This window comes from Dama dama, chromosome 21 (genome assembly GCF_033118175.1).
Source record: "Dama dama isolate Ldn47 chromosome 21, ASM3311817v1, whole genome shotgun sequence".
In the NCBI taxonomy this organism is placed as follows: domain Eukaryota; kingdom Metazoa; phylum Chordata; class Mammalia; order Artiodactyla; family Cervidae; genus Dama; species Dama dama.
The window spans coordinates 69026083-69041180 of NC_083701.1; the positions used below are offsets into that span (position 1 = coordinate 69026083).

The window sequence follows — 15098 nt, forward strand, 5'->3', positions numbered from 1 at the left end:
TTTATTTTCTCAGCTATTTGTAAGGGCTCCTCAGACAACAGGAATCAAAGACAAGATTTTTTGAGAGATTAATATAAAAAAATCTGAAAACTATGGTCATGAAAAAGGAGGAGAACACATTAGGAATTCAAGTTCATTCATTTATCAAGTAAAGTTTAAAATATTGTAAGAGAATGTACAATTTTTTGTACATTTTTGAACCTACAGAAAAATGTATATACTTTTGAGAAAATGTGAATATTTCAAGTGTGTTCAAGAGGAAGTAGAACAACTGAATTAAACCTTTAACCCCAAAATAAATTGAAGTTCTATCAGTACCAGATTTTTCCCTAGATAGAGTTGTGGTAAGACTTTACAAAGTAAACAACATCCTAACTTTCTGCAGTTTCCCAAAACAAAGAAAATAAGGTGAAGCTTCCCAAGTTGTTTTATTAACTTAATATACTGAACAGTTCCCAAAACTGAGCAATGATAGCAAACACACACATGTCCCACAATATGCTAATTATACTTCCAAAATAGATACAGAAAACATAAAAAGTATTAACCAGTAAAATTAGGCAGCATATTTTTAAAGAAGTATGACCAATAGTGTTTCTCTAGGATAAAATACATTCCCACACGAGAATAGCTACGAATGTACCAACTGTAAAATGCTGTTGCTCATTTCAATGGGCAATAATAAACATTAAATAGAAACAAAAATTCACTCATGATAAAAATATTTAACAAATCTAGACTAGATCCCCCTTAACTTAGTAAAGTACCAGAGATTTAAGTGATTATCATAATGCTGAAACTTCAGAAATATTTCAAATTAGAAGTGATGCCAAGATGAAGATTCTCTTTATTGTTGCTATTTTTCAACATCATATCAATGGTCTAAGCTAAGGGAATAGTAAAAATAAAGCAGTATATACATTGGAAAGGGAGAAACAACTCTAGCAGTTATATATAATTCTAAATTCCAAGACAGTTCATCATTATTTTTACATGAGTCTAAATTTCAAATCAATCAACAGACAAACATTTATAGCAACTGAGAAATTAAACCAAGTTGAATGGCTATATACATAATCAGTTTGCAAAAAGCAATAGCTTCCCCACAAGCTAATAGTAAGCAATTAGAAAATACAATGCATATAGTAAATGCAATCCACAAAACAAAAAAACTAGAGTATTCCAAAAAGCAAACCTAAAAATAAATATGGATAAAATATGCATGACCTAAACATAAAAATTATGCAACTTAGGTTAATGAGATATAAAAAAGATGCACTATGTATATTCAAGAATAACACTTAATATTGCAAAGGTATCTAAAAATACACTTGCTCCTCAGAAGAAAAGCTATGACAAACCTAGATAGGATATTAAAAAGCAGAGACATTATTTTGCAGACAAAGGTCCATCTAGTCAAAGCTATGGTTTTTCCAGTAGTCATGTATGGATGTGAGAGTTGGACTATAAAGAAAGCTAAGCACCAAAGATTTGATGCTTTTGACCTGTGGTGTTGGAGGAGTCTTGAGAGTCCCATGGACTGCAAGGAGATCCAACCAGTCCATCCTAAAGGAGATCAGTCTTGGGTGTTCGTTGGAAGGACTGATGCTGAAGCTGAAACTTCAATACTTTGGCCACCTGGTGGAAAGAAATGACTCATTAAAAAAGACTGTGATGCTGGGGAAAATGGAAGGCAGGAGGAGAAGGAGACAGCAGAGGATGAGATGATTGGAAGGCATCACTGACTCAATGTACATGAGCTTGAGCAAGTCCTAGGAGTCAGTGCTGGACAGGGAGGCCTGTTGTGCTCAGTCCACAGTCACAGAGTGGGACATGACTGAGCGACTTAACTGAATCTCTTAAACATGTACGAATATTCAAATATTCATTTGCTGAGCTTTGAATATGCAATTGAAAAAGGATTCAAATAAATAATTCACCATTTTTATTTAAATCTTACAGTATTTATTTACACAACATACTTTCTAATTTAGAACCAGAACACATTTTAGTGTAAAACCAAATATTTTTAAAATATTAAAGTAACATAATAAAGATTATGAGTTATACAAAGGAAAACACTTTTCGTACAGAGGTATTCATAACTAGCAAGCTTTCAGAAGAATTTGGAAATTTCAATAGGACAAGAGGATAAAATCATTTGTATCTGAAATGTGTTTTCTCTACTCCCAACGGTTTTATCATGGTATGGTGGCCATTTTAATTGAATCTCAACACACTTATCCAGAGGCATTGATTTTGTTTGTTTTTATTTTATTTCTTACTACCATATCTGACAAGATTAAACAGTTCTGGGTATTGGTGTAATATAGGTATATATGATACTATGGTATAATACGGAAAAAGGATTTTACTGTTTTAAAGCTGCACACATGCAAATCTGATTAAGAGTATTAAGATAATCTCATTTAACTCTATGGCTGTTTCTGGAAGAGGAACTGGAGACCAACAAAGGATTTAGAAGGACAGAAAATAAAATTACATTTTAGACTCAATTCCTGACCCCGATATCTTGGGACATCTCACAGAATTTTCTAGTTCGTCTGTTTATATTTGTCTCTTTTGTATGCTAATTCCTTTCTCAAGGTTTTCATGTGCTTGTTTCCTTTGAAAGATTTGATGAACTGGCCTAGAGGAAAGTGACTTGTACTTCAGTGAGAGAAAAATTAAAATGGAAGTCATGTAATGTTTTTAAAAAAGAAATTTAAGCTCATTTTTACCACAGCATAAAAAATAATGACTAAAGGCACTTTTACATTTGAATGAATGTTACTCTCTGACTTGGTTTCCTTGTCCATAGGTTGTGGATAAAACTTTCTTCGGATGTTGTGAGGATTTTATCAGGTATAAATCATTCAACTGTCAGATGCTGTGCAAAAAGCAGCTAGTAACAATATTTCATTCCCATTTTGTATGGGTGAAAGGTGAAAACTGGGAATCTGGACATATCGTCAAACCTTAAATGTTAGGTTTCGGAAACCACTTTTCCTAAACTGATCAGTCTGTTAGAAGCTTGCATCTGCAAACATTTCTTTCCTAGACAGTTCATCCTTCCCTCCAGAGATGTCCCCCAAACAGTTTGGATGGGGATGTGTGTGTGAGAGAGAGGTGAGAAAAGTTCAACAATCAAAATAAAGTATTTCTGTGTTTTATATTTAAAAACAAGTGGCAGTCCTTATTTTCAATTTCTAGAGTCAGTTTGGAGATAGGGATGAGGGCTTGAGAATCGCGTTAGACGTTGAGGAAAGGCCACATCGCCCGCGCATTTCCGTCGGGGGACTCGCGGAGGATAGACGGAGAGCCTGGCCAATCGGAACGCAGGTTAGGGCTGCTCCCGCCCCCTTCCGTCGAGCCCGCCTCTTCCCCGTGCCGCCCTCTGGGAGTCCGGCAGGCTCGTCCCGCCCCCTCCCCTGAGTGACAGGACCGTGGACAGCAACATTTCCAGCCGGACACGTAGTTGGTCGGCCCTTGCGTTGGCTGAACTGAGGTGTGTGTGGTGTGTGTGTGTGTGTGTCAGGCAGGGGTGGCGAGGGGGTTGGGGAGGGCCTGCCCGGGAAGCTCGGAGTCTAGGGGTGAAAGCGGTTCCTCAGTGGGCCCCCAGTGCGTTTAGGGGACGTTCGGTCCACCCCTGGGAGCCGCACATGGGCGGGCTGGGCGGAGGTGGGCGGGGAGGGGGCTTTGGCAGTGGAGGACCCTAGAGCCCAGGAAACCCCGTAGGAACGGTCGTGGCGTGAGGAACCTTCCGGGCGCTTGGGGCGCGCGCGGTGGGGGTGGGGCGGCGGGCACGGGCCTCGCGGGGTGGGCGTGGCCGCCGCGGTTGCTAAGGAACGGCGGGCCCCGCCCTGCCAGCGTGTCTGGCCCTGGCCGCCCGGCCCTGCGAAGCGGGGCTCCGGCCGCCTCCCTGCGGCCTTCCTCTCGGGTTGGGGCCGGCCCCTCTTGTGGCCTCAGTGAAGTGGCGTCCCCTGATTTCGCTGGCCTGCTCTCCGGTATAGTGGGTGGAGAGCTCCCACTCAGGCCTCCCTCTCCCATGTTACTCCTCTCCACACTTTTCAGCTCCTCTCCTTCCAAAATGAGCAAGGATCTGCAGACCAGAACATGCTCAGAGAAGGGTTTCAGGCAGCCTGAAGTGGCTTTATTTGCCAGGATGGTGGGGCGGGAATGAGCCTTTTCCTGGGGTTTGGTGAATGCTTGAAGCCACAAGGTACTGGTGCCCCTGTGGATGACTAGGACAAGGGAGATAGGAGATGTGATTTCTTCCACCTGGAAGTCATTTTGATTGCTGCTTCTGTTTGAGCTCAAGGAGCTTCTCTGAAGTTGAGGCAAGTCATTTTTGGACAGGTCCTAATCATGTTTGATCTCCCTTTGAGACCCGCTTATGGAGAAGGGTGGTTGGTACTAAGTGGCTGAAGCCCTCTTTGGCTCCACTGCCCTATTTAATGATTAACTGTGAGATAGTAACCATAGATAACCATTCATTTCACATCTCTTCTTTGCCCCCATCATCTGGCCCCAAATGATTCAGCAGAACAAACATTCCACAGAGAAAACGCAAAGGAACCAAAAGGCTGCTTTTACTTCCTTGTGCTAGGTTTACTGTGTAAATCCCCAAGAAGGAAGCTTGTACTGCTTGTTCACTGGGAAGAAGATTGACCTAAAAATCAGGAATCTAGCTGTTAGGAAATATTTGCCATTGGGCAGTAACCATAACTGTTCTCTCATCTGGGAAGTGAAGATACTTATGTGCCCTTTGGTTATAAAACGTAAGGAGGGCTAATTGTAAAGTGTTATTGATTACACTTTTAATCTTTTTTTTTTTTTTTTTGTCTATATGATCTCTGTTGTTGATTCAGTATTAGCTCTTCTTAACGTAGTTCCTGAAATGTCCTGCATACATTTTTCCCCATTGATATCACTAGATTTTTTTCAAGTATATGCATAGCCTGAAAAAATTGGGACAGATTACTTTTTGATTCAATGATGAATTACCTTTTTGGTGGTATATACCATTTTGAGAAGCCAAGGGAAACTACTGACTCTCCCCTTAGAAAAAGACACAATTCGAAACATGGATAAAGAACATCTGTTCTCGATCAACTTCTTGAGAGTTAAGAAAATTACTCTCCTATCTTGCCTCACTCCAAAGAGTGACTTGAGTAATTTATATCCAAAAGTACTGGGAGGAGACTTGGGTCTCTTCCATGTCTTCCACAATGCATCTTACTGTAACTGACCTTAGTTTATGGTCTTCAATGAATCCTTTTTCTTCTTCTTTTAAAAAAAATGTTTATTTTTTTAGTATTTAACAAGCATGAACTACCAATGATCAATAAATTATAGATGACTCAAAACCATGTAAATTGAATTTTTTTACAAATGTCATTTGATCATTCTTTCAGAGAATATTCTTATATTTAAGCAAATGAAAAGAGAAATTATTGTCAACTTGTTTGGGGAAATGTTAAATTGTATTTTTTAGACAAACATTAAAATACACAAACTTTCTCTTCTATCAAAGTCCATTTTTGACAAATAAAAACATTACTTTTAGTATATGCTACTAGAATTCTTAAATTCAAATGAATAACCTTTATAACATAATTTCCCATGGCTAAAAAATACTGTATTTGACTCCGGGTTGGCTCTTTTCCTGATTTCTGTATTAAAATAGAAGGTTATAAATAGAAATATTTTGGTTGCTAATATACCTTTATCTAACTTTATTAATAAAAGTGGGCATCAGTAGTAGATACTATCACTAGATAGGAAAAATGATGAAAAAGGAAAATATGTATCTTTTGTAATAAACATAAGAGTATTGCTTCTCTAGCACTTATAATTTTATTCAAACTGTTTAGTATTTGACTATTATTTTGTTAACTCACGTCATTTGTAGTAGAAAAACTAGTATAAAGACAAATTGATTACAGAGACAGTTCTAATGGAATTAGAGTTTTCGGGGCTTGGTAAATAATAGCTATTGCGTTTGTAAACAGACAGGTGGAGTTGGTAATATCCAGTTCATTACAACAGAGCTGACTGGATGCATTGCTTTCAGTGGGAGACCAAAACCGAGTACTAGTACTTCCTTCCCCTTTCTAGCTCCACTCCCTGTCTCAGAACCTAGACTTCAGTCCAGTGAGAGAAAACTTCAGTTTAAAGAACAGATAGATACACTTAGAATTGTTGGTCTCTATGATCTAGGGCAGAGAGGGAAGAAAAAAAAGATAAACTTCTAGTGTTTACAGGTTTGTAATAGGTTATCTCTACCATTGAAATAATATGGACCACTGGATTTCAGCTTTGGATCAGATAACTTCCCTGTTGAAAAGCTGTGAATACTGAGTGGAATCTGAAACCAGGACTATTAATCTAGTCCTCTGGTTTTTCATCCTGGATAGTACCTCTGAGCCATTTGAAGTATGTAGGGATGTTGTTAAATTGTTGTTGTTGTTCAGTCACTAAGTCGTGTCTAATGCTTTGCAACCCCATGGATTGCAGCAAGCCAGGCTCCTCTGTCCTTCACTATCTCCTAGAGTTTGCTCAAACTATTATGAGGATATCCTTAAAAGCGACTGGCTTTTAGGACCTTGAAGTTTAAGGATGTTGAATATTGTATAATGTACAGGTCCACCAGCTCAGTAAAAAATTTCCTTCTTCTACTCCAATGCCAAAATCATCTCACAGCTATTCCAGTGGAGTTCCTCCATAAATAAACATGGAACTAGAGCAAATTTCCCCCTAGTCTTTGTTCCTATGTACCATATTTTTTCTTTCTTTTTATTTGTTTTCTTTTAAATTTAAGTGTAGTAGTTTTATAATACTATATCAGTTTTAGAAGCTACTGGCCTTCCCTAGTAGTTCAGCTGGTAAAGAATCTGCCTGCAATGCAGGAGACCCCGGTTCTATTCCTGGGTCGGGAAGATCCCCTGGAGAAGGGATTGGCTACCCTCTCTAGTATTCTTGGGCTCCCCTGGTGGCTCAGGCAGTAAAGAATCTGCCTGCAACGGGGGAGACCTGGGTTTGATCCCTTAGCTCAGTTCAGTTCAGTCGCTCAGTCATGTCCGACTCTTTGCAACCCCATGAACCGCAGCATGCCAGGCCTCCCTGTCCATCACCAACTGCCGGAGTTCACCCAAACCCATGTCCATCGAGTTGGTGATGCCACTCAGCCATCTCATCCTCTGTCATCCCCTTCTCCTCCTGCCCCCAATCCCTCCCAGCATCAGGGTCTTTTCCAATGAGTCAGCTCTTTGCATCAGGTGGCCAAAGTATTGGAGTTTCAGCTTCAACATCAGTCCTTCCAATGAACACCCAGGGTTGATCTCCTTTAGGATGGACTGGTTGGATCTCCTTGCAGTCCAAGGGACTCTCAAGAGTCTTTTCCAACACCACAGTTCAAAAATATCAATTCCTCGGCACTCAGCTTTCTTCACAGTCCAACTCTCACAACCATACATGACCACTGGAAAAACCATAGCCTTGACTAGACGGACCTTTGTTGGCAAAGTAATGTCTCTGCTTTCTAATATGCTGTCTAGGTTGGTCATAACTTTCCTTCCAAGGAGTAAGCGTCTTTTAATTTCATGGCTGCAATCACCATCTGCAGGATTTTGAAGCCCAGAAAAATAAAGTCAGCCACTGTTTCCACTGTTTCCCCATCTATTTGCCATGAAGTGATGGGACCAGATGCCATGATCTTAGTTTTCTGAATGTTGAGTTTTAAGCCAACTTTTTCACTCTCCTCTTTCACTTTCATCAAGAGGCTCTTTAGTTCTTCTTCACTTTCTGCCATAAGGGTGGTGTCATCTGCATATCTGAGGTTATTGATATTTCTCCCGGCAATCTTGATTCCAGCTTGTGCTTCCTCCAGCCCAGCATTTCTCATGATGTACTCTGCATATAAGTTAAATAAGCAGGGTGACAATATACAGCCTTGATGTACTCCTTCTCTGGAGGAGGGCATGGCAACCCATTCCAGTATGGGTTCTCCAGCCTGGAGAATTCCGTGGACAGAGGAGCCTGGTGGGCTACAGTCCATGGGCTCACAAAGAGTTGGACTCGACTAAATGACTAAGCACACATGCAACATAGTGATTCAGAATTTTTGTAGATTATACCCCCATTTAAATTTATCATAGAACATTAGGTATATTTCCTATACTCTACAGTATATCCTTGTGGTATATTTATTTTATACATAGTAGTTTATGCCACTTAGTTCCCTACCCCTATCGTGCCCCTGCTCTCTTCCAATCTCCCCACTGATAACCAGTAATTTGTTCTATGTGAGTCTGTTTCTGATTTGTTATTTTCATTCATTTTATTTTTTAGATTTCACATATAAGTGATAATATACAGTATTTGTCTTATTTCACTGAGAATAATACCTTCTAGGCCCATTGTATTATTGCAAATGGAAAGATTTTATTCTTTTTACGTCTAAATAGTATTCTGTTTTATATGTATATATATACTTGCACACCACATCTCTACAGCCCCATGGGCTGTAGTCCGGCAGGCTGCTCTGTCCATGGAATTTTCCAAGTAAGAATACTGGAGCAGGTTGCCATTTCCTATTTCAGGGGATCTTCCGACCCAGGAGTCAAATCAATATCTCTTGCATCTCCTGCATTGGCAGGCAGATTGTTTACCACAGTGCCACCTGGGAAGCTTCTGTGTTTACATACCACACCTTGTTTATCCATTCATCTGTTGAGTATGTACCATGTTTTTGATATCAATAGATTTGACTCTAATTGTGAAGGTTTTAAAAATTCTGCTTAGAATATGGTTACTTTTTGGTATTCTCTCGGAATGACTAAAATTACATTAGTGGAAAATAGCGATATATATTTAATTATATTTTATATTCTTAAGACTAAATATATCCTTATTGAACATAAAAGAATCATAGACTCCTAAGACCTAAGTTTTGGTCACACCTATTATGTACAGTTAATCCTTTCTTATATGGTTCAAGTGTTAAGTATCTTTGCAACAATAGAGTGAGTATCTTTTCATGAAAAAGAAAAGGTGGCTTCTTAGCTTACTTCTTACTAATTCCCTTGTAGCTCAGTTGGTAAAGAGTCTGCCTGCAATGCAGGAGACCTGGGTTTGATTCCTGGGTCAGGGAGATCCCCTGAAGAAGGAAATGGCAATCCGCTCCAGTATTCTTGCCTAGAGAATCCCATGGACAGAGGAACCTGGCAGGTCACAAAAGTGGGACATGACTTAGCCACTAAATCAATATAGCTTACTTTTTATTTTGTAGTGTTAAAAAACAATGATAGAAAGGTAAATCCTCTGTACTTAGTGGTTTAACAAATTCTGTTGTGTTGAATCAGAAGGTGGAGACAGTTCCCTAAATGAGAGGATTGTATCAGTTTCATGATTTTTAAGCCATTAAACATGGAGAAAGAAGCAGGAATAAAGTAGCTTAGTTTTTGTGTAGTGGTATTACACAGATCAAAGTTGCAAAAGCAGCAGACCATTTAGACTGAACACCTTAAAATTTTGGCGAAGACGAAGATAGTTTAATCCCAAAGCATTTTTTACATACTTTGAATTTTAAAATATTCAAATATATATCTGAGTAAAAAATTATATGGATACCTGTGACAGAATCCTAATTGTGGATTGCAGTTTATAACCTCCATCAGGTAGAAAGTGCACTGGATTGAAAGCTTCAGACCTGGCTTCTTGCAGTAGATATATCATTCGTTAGATTTCATAATATCTTCAGGCATCAAGTTCCTTATTTGAGAATAGAAAGAGTTGAAGATTTTTGTTGGTTTTCTACCATTTTTTTCTGAAGACTATGCTTGAGTATTATGAAAATTCTCATTATTCACAGTGATTAACCATAGCACTGAATCTTTCTGGGCAGGGATATATTAGATTTTTTAAGGTATAATTTAAACAATAATCTCCCAGTTCCTGATTTCATTTTGTCTGTTCATAGAGGTTTATTCTCTTCTCCTTTCTTCAGTATCTCCCTCAACCTCCAAACACACAAACACTGGATTATGTAGAAATGATCTATATAGGCTCTTTCAATGCCAAATTTTTCTGGATAGATATAGCATTTGAAATGAATAAAGTGGAACAACAACAAAAAAATCCCACAAAGCCAAGAAAAAGGAAATTGGCAGAATATTCATAGGTGTACCTATGAAAAATCTGAGAAGAATTTTAAGGTAAGGAAGAACATTTGATAGAATTGTTTGATATCTAACACATAGAGAGGAGAACTGTATGTAAAAAGAGTCATGATTAAGTGACGGTGGAAAGAAGATTAGGTAGAACAAAAAGAGGATGAAAAAACTGAATAAATGTGAGAATTGTATTAGTTTTATATTCCTGATGTAACAAACTACCACAAATTCAGGATGTTATAATTCTATATTTCAGAAGTCTGATATAGGTTTTACTGAACTACAATCAAAGTATGGGCAAGGATTCTTTCTTTTCAGGGGCCTCTGGGAGAGATGTTTCCTTGCCTTTTCCATCTTCTAGAGGCTGCACACATTCATTGATTTATGAAGATGGTTCCTCCATCTTCAGAGACAGCAACATTGCATCTGACTCTTTCTGTAGTCAAATACACTTATGACCACAACTAGGAGAACTTAAAACATTTAGAGACTCAGTTAGATAGTCCAGGAGGTTATTCATTGAATCGCATCTGCAAAGTTCCTTTTGCAGTATAAGGTAACACATTTGCAAGTTCTAAAAATTAGAACTTGGGCATCTTTGAGGGGGAACATTATCCTGCCTACCACAGTAACATACTAAATAAGTCCATATTTGAGGCAGTAAAGAGTAGAACTGATGTTATTATAGAAAATTTAATGTGTGAACAGACTTGTAAAGTTACCCTAGCTAAAATACTGAATGCATGAAAAGAAAACTGTGTTTGGAGAAAAAAGAATGAAGTCCATTGTATGAGCGCTTGGAATTTCTGATATTTGTACCTGAAGAAGAGAACAGAACAATTCAGAAAAATGTAATAAGCAAAGAGATTGTTGTTGTTTTTTGGTTGCTAAGTCACGTCTGACTCTGCGACCCAATGAACTGCAGCATGCCAGGCTTCCCTGTCCTTCTCTATCTCCTGGAGTTTGCTTAAACTCATGTCCACTTAGTCAGTAGTGCCATCCAATCATCTTATCATGTTGCCCTCTTCTTCTCTTACCTTCAATCTTTCCCATCATCAGGGGCTTTTCCAATAATTCAGCTCTTTGCATCAGGTGGCCAAAGTATTGGAACTTCAGCATCGGTCCTTCCAATGAAAATTCAGGGTTGATTTCCTTTTGGATTGACTAGTTTGATCTCCTTGCTGTCCAAGGGATTCACAAGAGTCTTCTCCAGCACCACAGTTTGAAAACATCAATTCTTCAGTGCTCAGCCTCCTTTATGATCCAACTCTCACATCCATACCTGACTACTAGAAAAACCGTAGCTTTGACTATATGGACCTTTGTTAACAAAGTGATGTCTCTGCTTTTTAATACATTCTCTAGGTTTGTCATAACTAGTCTTCCAAGGAGCAAGTGTCTTTTAGTTTTGTGGCTGCAGTCACCGTCCACATTGATTTTTGAGTCTAAGTAAATAAAACTTGTCACTATTTCTACTTTTCCCCCAACTATTTGCCATGAAGTTGTAGGACTGGATGCCATGATCTTTGTTTTTTAAATGTTGAGTTTTAAGCCATCTTTTTCACTCTCCTCTTTGACTTTCATCGAGAATCTCTTTAGTTCCTCTTTACTTTCTGCCCTTAAAGTGGTATCATCTGCATATCTGAGGTTGTTGATATTTCTCTCAGCAATCTTGATTCCAGCTTGTGCTTCATCCAATCCAACATGCGCATGATGTACTCTGCATATAAGTTAAATAAGTAGGGTGACAGTATGCAGCCTTGATGTACTCTTCCCCAGTTTGGAACGAATTCATCATTCCATGTTCACTTCTAACTTTTGCTTCTTGTCTTGCATACAGGTTTCTCTGGAGGCAGGTAAGGTAGTCTGGTATTCCCATCTCATTAAGAATATTCCACAGTTTGTTGTAATTCACATAGTCAAAGGTTTTAACATTGTCAATGAAACAGAAGTAGATGTTTTTCTGAAATTTCCTTGTTTTTTCTATGATCCAGCATATGTTGGCAATTTGATCTCTGGTTCTTCTTCCTTTTCTAAATCTAGCTTATACATCTGTAACTTCTCGGTTCATGTCCTGCTGAAGCCTAGCTTGAAGGATTTTGAGCATAATCTCGCTGGTATGTGAAATGCGTGCAATTGTATAGTGATGTGAACATTTTTGGCATTGACTTTTTTGAGATTGGAATGAAAACTGAACTTTTCCAGTCCTGAGGCCACTGCTGAGTTTTCCAAATTTACTGGCATAACGAGTGCAGCATGTTAACAGCATCATCTTTTAGGATTTGAAATAGCTCAGCTGAAATTCCATCACCTCCACTAGCTTTGTTCGTAGTAATACTTCTTAAGGCTCACTTGATTTCACACTTCAGGATGTCTAGCTCTAGGTGAGTGACCACACCATCATGGCTATCTGGTCATTAAGAGCTTTTTTTTGTACAGTTCTGTGTATTCTTGCCACCTTTTGTTAATCTCTTCTGCTTCTGTTAGGTCCTTGCCATCTTTGTCCCTTATTGTGCCCATCTTTGCATGAAATGTTCCCTTGGTATCTCCAGTTTCCTTAAAGAGATCTCTAGTCTTTCCCATTCTATTGTTTCCTCTATTTCTCTGCATTGTTCACTTAAGAAGACTTTCTTCTCTCTTCTTGCTGTTCTCTGGAACTCTCCATTCAGTTGGGTATATCTTTCCCTTTCCTCTTTTGCCTTTTACTTCTCCTCTTAGCTAGTTGTAAGTCCTCCTCAGAGAACCACTTTGCCTTCTTGCATTTCTTTTTCTTGGGGATGGTTTTAGTATCCCCTTCCTGTACAGTGTTACAAGTCTCTGTCCATATTTCTTCAGGCACTCTGTCTACCAGATCTAGTCCCTTGAATCTATTCATAACAGTTTTGGTATATTCATAAGAGTTTTGATTTAGGTCATACCTGAATGATCTACTTTCTTCATTTGGAGCCTGATTTTCAATAAACAGAGATAGCAGGAAATAAAATTTTCTGAGCTAAAAAAGATCAATAGATGCAGAAAGGATATTTCTTATATAAGATATGACAACTCAGAGACACAATGTCAACAGTTTTTCAACTCATAATGATAAAGGAAAAAAATCCTTCCTATATATAGAAGGAGAGAGGAGAAGTTAGTGCATTATTATCAGGAAACCAAACTTAATGTGGTTGCAGACTTTTTTCTGTAGTTTTAAATACTAGATGACAACAGAGAAATATTTTTAGAGTTAAAAACAAAATTCCATGCTATTTGTTTTGTTCATGCACAGCAACAGAAAACCATTCTTAAGTGTATAAAACCTCTAAACTACATACTTTTTACTTCTGGAGGAAAAAAGATAATAAGAAGATGATACAATACAAATGCAAAAGCAATGGTATATTAAAAATCAAAGCATGATATATCATAGATTTCTAGGATATAGAGTGGCTTTAAATAATTAAGTCTAATTAAAACTTTAAATGAAAAAAACTGCATGAGAAGATGTATATTATAAAAATTTATTCAGCAACAATAATCTAGATTTAAATAAAACATGTAATCTTCTGATTTATTTATACCAGAGATGAAACCTGGTAATTCAAGAGTATGAATAAATTAAAAAAATACATCCAGCAAATTGTGACCCAGGCCCACCCACATCTGGCTTGTTTTTATAGAACCCAGGAACCAAAAATATTTTTTTGTGTTTTAAGTGGTTGAGAAAAAATTGAAACAATAATTTTTACAAGGTGCAAGGAATATGAAATTCCAGTCTTATCGATTATAAATAAAGTTTTATTGAAACACAGTCACGCTCATTTGTTTGCGTGTTGTCTGTAGCTGCATTTGTGTTAAAACAGCAGCTGTGAGTCATTGCAGCAGCGATGTAAATGTGGCGCTGTCCTTGCTCTGCACTGCTTCTCAGAGCACTGCAGATCAAATGGACAAAACTGAGTTATAATTTGATTTTGCCTCTTCACCTAAAGAGCCTAAGGTATTTTTGATCTGACCTTTTACAGAGAAACTTTGCAACTCCTAATCTAAACTATGTATAAGAACTTTGGTGTGTAAGACTGAGACTTTGATTTCAGTCCACAGTACCCAAATCTACTCAGCTATTGCCCTTCAATATGCTACTTACTTTAGCATCTCTTTGGTCTTATATGGACTGAGGTTAAAACCAGGTATATTATTCTGTATATTTAATCACTTAGATTTTCTCTTTTTCATCTCCATGCTTTAAATGAAACAAAATTCATGTAAAGATTTAGAATATCACTTCCACAGGCAAAAGTCACTTAATACTGCTGTAAGAAGAAAAAATGAATACTTTACTCTGGTATGCCAAAATCATATGTGCTTTTAGAGATAAGCACATACCACATTTAATAAGTTGTTTGTGTGTCAGTCATTTGATCAGCCTATATTTCTGGCAAGTATAGGTGATTATTTCAGAGGAAGTGGCATTGAAATGTAGTTTTGAAGGGTGCCTGTAAATTCAAGGTGAATGAGGCTAGTGCTAAGTTAACATGGAGGATAAGGTTTGTAAAGCCACTAGGCTGTCAGTAGGGTCGTGCGATTGGAAAATGAAAGAAATTCTGTAGCTGGAACAGAATTTGGAAAACTAGTGGCTGGAGTTGAGACAATAAAGACCTGCTAGCCCAGGCCAAGAAGCCTAGTATATGTCATGCAAAACAGTCTTCATCTTGTAGGCAATGAAGATCCATTTCAGATGTTTGAACTGTAGAGAAACATGATCAGATTAGTATTAATAATATTTAGATATTGGTTCTTAAAATTTTCAAATATAACCCTCCCCAAAATTCTCCTTAGAAAGCGTCACTACAAATAAAGCTAGTGGAGGTAATGGAATTCCAGTTGAGCTATTTCAAATCCTGAAAGATGATGCTGTGAAAGTGCTGCACTCAATATGCCAGCAAA

At 38.0% G+C, this 15098-nt stretch overlaps 1 protein-coding gene across 5 annotated transcripts in view; it reads left to right on the plus strand.

Moving 5' to 3' along the window:
• The first annotated feature begins 3391 nt into the window (after window positions 1-3391).
• TRIQK (triple QxxK/R motif containing) overlaps window positions 3392-15098 on the plus strand; it is a 101907-nt gene continuing 90200 nt past the window's right edge. For 4 of the 5 annotated variants that reach the window (XM_061123804.1, XM_061123805.1, XM_061123802.1 and 1 more), the window contains exon 1: window positions 3392-3508. The gene's annotated coding sequence lies outside the window, so the exon portion shown is untranslated. The remainder of the gene's footprint in view (window positions 3509-15098) is intronic. The other variant, XM_061123806.1, reaches the window with a different exon arrangement.